The following is a 7500-nucleotide window of genomic DNA, read 5'->3' on the forward strand; positions in this document are numbered from 1 at the left end:
AAGTTGATAATGATGTCTTCCAATATGCAGCCGAACATGTCTTTGAATCTCAGTTTGCATGTCTTCATAAACTGTACCATGAGGTGGCAGCAGTTTTCTTGAGTGTAATGGTTTCATTCTGAATCTGTGGGAAAGTGTGTTTTTGTGTGTGTGAGAGTGCATAAGCACGAAACAGTGGAAGACAAGGTTATGGCTTGTCATGAAAATTAAGGTTCTTCTTGCAAGTTACATTAGAGACTGTGCTCATTTAATAGAAAAGATCACACTTCATGCTGCTCTGATACTTAATGAAAGCATAAATCATAATAAAAAAAGTTTTAAGCAGAGTAGTTACATCCAGAGAAGGACCCGCGGTGGTGGTGCTGCTAGCGTTGTCGTCTCACAGTAAGACGCTGTCTGGTTCGATTTTCAGCTAGAGAGTCTTCTGCATAGAGACATGCGTGAATGGGCGTACCTTTGTTGAAGGTTGTGCATCAGGTCTGGTAACTCGGCATGTAAAAATCAACTACCAATCATTAGCGGACTGGAGTTCCGCTGTGGCGACCCCTAACCGGGAAAAGTCGAAAGACACAACAGTTAAATCCAGAGAAGGAAAACAAGAAGTTGTAATTTGAAATTTGCTTCTTTTCAAAGTGACCTAGAAGCACTATTTATTTTTTAAGCAAATAGGTCAAATTATACCTTTAGAAGTGTGAAAGTGGATTTTTATGGAATCATACTTAGAACTGCAGAATGAAGATTGTTAACAGCTCACAGTCTTAATCAATTGTACTAATCTGGAAGTCAGACTGCCAGTTTTTAATGAAATTAACCTATCAGACATGAAACAGAAAATTGTGCATCAGACTAATTTTGATCTCTTTTTGTGTTGTCTACCTGTGACTATTTATGCTTGATAACATTTCCAATGAATGGTGTATATGACAGTCGCATATTATTTTCAAATCAGTATTAGTTATTTGCATTCGCCCTGCTTGGTCTGTGCAGTGGTATGTTAACACAGGCTGTAATGAAAAATAAAAGTTCTTATTGATGTTAGTATTACTTAGATCACCTATAGGTTCATAGGTGTATACTAGACTAACCACCACTAGGGTCTTTTTAAACCTAGCCAAGCAACCCAAATTTATCTCCTGAGTTATTGTGCCTTAGAGGTTATTCTAAAGAGTGCATATTAGTTAAGCCATGATTTTATGATTACCTCATTCCATCAGAGACATAGATGCCAAATTTGTGGTAAATTTTTGTTTGCCATTCAATGGTCCGGGTTCCACTTAAATAGGGTTAGGGAAGGAATTTGTTTCGCATGGATGGGAGGTCTATTCCAGAGAATGGAAATTCTCTGAGGTACATACTTGCCCATCCAACATGCTCTATTTATGTTGTAAGTAAATTTCAGGTCCTTGGATCTCATAGGTCCATCAGAGCAGGATCCAAGGATGCCTTGTACACCAGGCACAGATCACCTATCAGCAGTCTATAGGAAACAGAGTATAGAGATAGGGCTTTGATGTCATCTGTAAAGGACATTGTGTTTACACCCTGCATTCTTTATGTGAAGAACTTCTATGGTTGGTCCAATTGTTGCAAGTGCCTGATCAAGTACATAACAGAGGGGACATTATAATCAACAATGGCTCTGATGAGGGATGAATATAGTGGAACAGTGACCTCCCTGTACCTAGATGCCATGGTCTTACTTATAAGTTGAGTGATATAGAATGACTTTCTTATTACCTTAGACATATGTTGTAGGAGGCCAGATTACTATCTACATGCATCCTCAGATCCCTGACTACTGCATCTACTCTTAGGGGTGTTTTACCAATGAGGGAGCTTCTCAGAATGGCATACTTCCCAAAAAGTACTATTATGCATTCCTTGGCACTGACTTTTAAGCCATAGCTTTGACAACCGTCATTTGTTTGTATTAGACCTTCCAGTAAGATGTCAGTATCTTAGGAGGATTCTATGATTGTTGCTAGTTTGCAGTCATCAGCAAACTTGGCCTGCCAGAGGCACTTGATGCTGGCCTTGACTTCTGAGAAGTAGATGTGAAAGGGGAGCAGACCCACTACAGAACCTGAAGAACTCCACTAGTGACAAGCCTCATTTTGGAATTTTCTCCATCCTAACTTCCTGAGTTATCTGAAAGCCAGCTCGCTATCCAGTGTGTTACATACAGGTTTAAGCCTAATGTCATGAGCTTGTCTAAAATGCCTGAATGTGGTACTGTATCAAATGCCCTAGTTAGGCTGAGGTAGGCAGTATACACTGTTTTGCCTTGTCCATCACTTTGATGACTTTCTCAAAGATGTCCACCAGGTTTAGTAGGCATGACTTGACATTAACTAAATAAATCAAATTGTGTGGAGTCCAGTGTCTGAAGGCTTCCTGTCATTGTTAATCATTTCCATGATAATTCTTTCCATGGCTTTGCATATGAGACTATTCAGACTAATGCGACTGTAGTTCCTTGGATTTGTTGATGGTCCACTCTTGTCCTGCATTCACATGGCACAAAGACTCTTCAGAAGATATAGTTGAATACTGAATCCAGTGGCCCCGATAGGTAATATTTAATGCTATTTAGGAGGCAATCATGGCATATCGGGGCCCATCATAATTGTGTTCCTAACCTTGGACAGTCCTGCTTCCTATTAATAGTTGGATGGGATATTTTAGATGGTATTTCCTGGGATATGGCTGGGGTGAGTAGGAGGATAAAGCTGGAACTGAATTTGTCAGCCAGTAGATCTTCTTTATCTCCTGGACCCATATACATGGCTAAATTTATCCTTCTCAATGTTACTTACAATAACATTCGTGGACTCCACCACCAAATGAACCAGCTGATAGACATTTGCAAATAATATACAGTTTAATGAAAAAAACTAAGCAATTTTGTCCAACTAATGTTGGGACTTCATCAGAATATACAATCCATTAAAACAATGAACTATTTAAATTCTAACAATACATCAAACAGACATTCCTATTGACCCATCAATTAATTAATTAACAAAATAGTTATGTTTCTAGAAAATGTTTTTTGAGTGGTAACACTAATGCAAGTTAGAACTATGTTTTGTTTCTCATCATAATAAATTTGACTTTTGTTGCACTGCAATGATATTAAATCAAACCAAAGTAATGTAAAATGACCTTCTGACAGCCTGCACTAAGAATTATATTATTACAATTAATAAGTAACGGGCTTCAAATGTAGGGTGGGACTCAGAAAGAAATAGTGTAGTGCAGTGCACTGCATGAAATTGCATAATAAGATATGATCTGCAAGTAGGCCTGATTCAAAGACATTGGTATTGGAATATTGCTATCCATGGAAATAGCATGATCAGAATCAAATGCAAATTGCCATATTATGGCATGGAAATGAGTGGCATTATGCAAATAAGAGCACCATCAAATGCAAATGAGGTAAACATCATGAAAATGCTATTTATGTACATATAAAAATTGCACAAATGAGATGCTACTGTGTGGACAGAGAAGCTATTCAGTGACCGGTAGACATTTTCTGTCCTAATATGCAATCTCATAGGACGTGTGAATTACAAGATACTGTGGACATTAAGTTATGTGTAGCACTGACAATCATCACTACATAGAGCTTATAGCTACCTTATAGAGACAAGGTGGGTTTGTCACAGGCATCTGCCTCACACATAATTCACAAGTTCCTTGACATCATGCTGTAGCATATGGCAAATATGTGGTTGTCATGCACCATAAAGGAGAAAATCACCACTATACAGGTACTGCATGACAGAGACCATTTTCCTACAGTCCTGGCGGTCATTGCCATCAAGGGTCTCTATGATACTACTGGTCACTGGTACATCAAACAGAAGTTCTTTTACCCCATCAACTGCCAAGTGATGTGCAGTGCAAAAAGTATTATATGCAAACTTTTGGTCTACCCCATATGCAGTTCATAGAAATTCCATATCTGACACATGTGCAACTCATACCAGCTATTTTTGTGGGGTGATTTCCCACAATGGCATCTTATTGGTGATACCCTGTATGCAATGTAGCTATGCTTCATGACACTGATATGAAGCCAACACATCATGATACAGGTGGCATCAAAGTCTGTACTGCTGCAAACACCCAACAATGCTGAGAATTTATATGGACTGTTGAAGTCCTGCTTTTGCTACCTAGATTCATCTCTTGGTGCCCACCGGTATGCTCTGGAAACATCTAGCAACATATTTGTTGTCTGTGGAATGCTATACATAGACAGCTAAAACAAGTATCTTCAGTGGAATGGACAGTTAATATCCAAAAGTGGAGGAGTTGTAATGTGAGGATTAATTGTAGGAACCATTTATAGGAGAATCCTACAGGAGTTAGTGGTGGACATAATATGCTGGGGCACTTGCAAAAAAAGATGTACCTGGTCTGCAACTGCTAGACAGAATATACACAACAAAAAAGTGTAACTGAGGCATAATCCAGGTCATGTTATACATGCATTGACTGATAATGCTGTGCATAAGTTATTACCAAACACAGTTAACATAGAGTACTGGGCAGGGCACATTTGTCATAATATGCACAGGTCGGGGTGGGACACAGTAACAACAGTCAGCAACAGTTGCATAGGTGGAGGTGGGGATAGACCAGCAATGTGGAAGTGTTACTGTGTCAAAAGGCTGTATGGATGGTGGGAGTAGCTTACAATGTATAAGGTGATAGTAGTGCTTCTACACTGACACAGGTCACCAGATGTTGACTGCAGGATTTGTACCAGGGACATAGTCATAACAGATGGAGTATCCCTAAAGTGGTAGGGATGTGTCAGAAATTGTGCATCCATTGGTTGAAATGATGATGATTATGAATAGCTCTAGGCAGGGGGCAGTCTCTGTTGAAGACTGGAAGAATCAGAGCACCTGATGGCAAACAAAAGGTAGACCTGCGTGTCTTTGAATAGAAGGATGTGTGATATAAAGAACCACTGTGAAGGAACGCCCATGATAGTGACCACATTGTGGTACAACAGATTCACCTCCACCAGGTAGAGTTAAGTAACTGTCAGTAGGTGACACAGAAATACTCACTCTGTGGAGTATAATAACAGTGAACACAATTGCAGCTCTGACATTTGGAGGAAGGTAACCCCTTGGTGTGATCAATGACTGCAAAGATGACATCCACATAACCATGCCTGTTTTCCAGACAGTGCAGGCAATCCGTTACTTTATTACTTATGCCTTACAGTACAGTAATCATCACTGCCATGGCAATATCTACATTTTTCTGAGCCATGAATATAATGACCTTCCCTTCAGCATATATATACCCATTCTGTTGCCTATTTTGGACTATGTGTTGGAGTTGTGCTCCTGGTATGAACCTACATGCAGTCTACTAATGCTGTCATCATACTCTGTTGAGGGTGTGACTGCCTGCCACATCTGTTTGAACAGCTGATAGGGGTTCACCTGGAGGTGGATTGCCAGGCATGCCATGTTCTTCTGTTCCCAGTTGAGAGGTAGGGGGTGGGTTCCACAGTGGATGCAGGTGTGGGGTGCATTCACAATAAGTGTTACTAACAGTGCCTTTGGACTTGCATTGACATCTGCTAGGGTGAAGCTGCCATTAATGTCATGCTATGATGTTGCACTGACACCCAGCCTTCATTGAACCACTGATTACCTATAAAGCCATGATGTCATAACAGTACCATGCTTTATTAGATAGTGTTGTGCTAATGTACAGTATATCTGAAGATAGAAACATATTTCCATATAGTATATGCAAGAATCATCCCCCCACACTTTCTGCACATGTCTGTTGTGGTTGTGTTATTACACATTGCATTGTGCTAAATTGCGATCTCACACTACTCACTAATGTGCATCACATGATTCAGCTAACTTCTGGTTCTAACCTGCTAAGTGGCTATGGCTTCTGAAAGGGCTGACATTGGAATGGTTTTCATGTAGCACAGCAGGGAAACAAAAATATTTTTGTTACTATCTGTACCATTGAGAGCACATGTTAGGTGACACTTATAAAGTCTCCCAGACTTATAAGGTGTGTCCTGAAACTAGTTTTAAAGAGGTGTGAGCCTTTCCATGGGAATTACACCCTCTAGTAAGTAATGTTGGCATTGGTTGAGCAACATGAACAGGCACCGACCTGATCTTCTCTACCAACTGGAAAAGTAGTTAGCAAGATGGAACATATATTTATTCATTTTTTATTAAAAATCTTTCTAAATAAAAATATAATAATATAATAATTTATTCTACTAGAGTCATATAAGTAAACAAAAAAGTGTGATATGATTTGCAAGTATTTCCAGTATATACAGATATGTCTGAAAAGAGAATCATTGAGACTGAATAGTCTCTAATTATCTTTAAAACCCATTTAATTCATAGAGAGGTGAAGTTTTATAAATAAACATCAATAGGAGATAAATTTTTAGTCTATGGATTATAATGATTTTGCAAACATTCTGATTTTTTTACAATAGTCTCTTTCAAGGCAGTCATTTCACAGGCGTGACAGGAATTCTTCAAATTTTGGTTAACATGGTACGTTTCATTTTCTTGTTATTCTTTGCTAAGGCTAAAATTGTCCATAGTAGATAGCAATTCTTCAAGTTCATTTCATATTTATTTATTACATTAAATAGAACTAAAGGTTTTGTTAAAGAAAATGATTCTAACCACAGGGTTTTCAGAAAACACTCAATTTTGTTCCAATAATTGTATATAAGTGGACAATTATAAACTATATGTATCCTATCAGCTTTACATAAGTGTTTACATCTCCAACATTCAACATCACTTTCTTTATCAGGTTTTGCTATTTAGTGGGCATTAGAAAGCTATTGCATAAAAATTTACTTGTGAAAATGTGTCAATATTGTACTCAGGAGGTGTTTTTTAGATTTCAACATTGTAATGTTACTCCACATTTTATTATTTTAATTTGTTTTCTATGAGTTGAAAGTCTTATAAAAGTTTGAAATCATATTTTCTGCTTCAAAGTTATTTTATAAAATTTTCCTGTAAAGTGATCATTAGTTTTGGTTCTTCTCTGTACTGCATGTGTGATAAAATAATAGATTTATCCTGTGCAAAAGTCTAATGTTGTGTAAAACAAACCAGTCTTGTGATTGTAAGGTATATTCTGCTTCAACTGTTTCCTTTACTTTTGTTGCCACTAAATAATTGTATAAACATTTTAGATTATTGTTTTCCAAGACATCTAATCTTTGATTTTAAGTTTTCTCAAAATTTATTTTGTGATATTAAAGGGAATAAATGTGTAAACATAAATTTTGAGATCGATATTGCTTAAAATTATGATTTTAAACATTTTTAATATAAGATTTGTGTATATGGACTGGGTACATGAGGTGATATTAATCTGAATGTAATCACATAAATATCTACAACATTGACTAATTAGATTATTATTTCTGACATTAATTTTCATTTTGTTTGAATT

Source organism: Protopterus annectens, chromosome 2.part0, assembly GCF_019279795.1.
Source record: "Protopterus annectens isolate FY-2018-M chromosome 2.part0, PAN1.0, whole genome shotgun sequence".
NCBI lineage: Eukaryota > Metazoa > Chordata > Ceratodontiformes > Protopteridae > Protopterus > Protopterus annectens.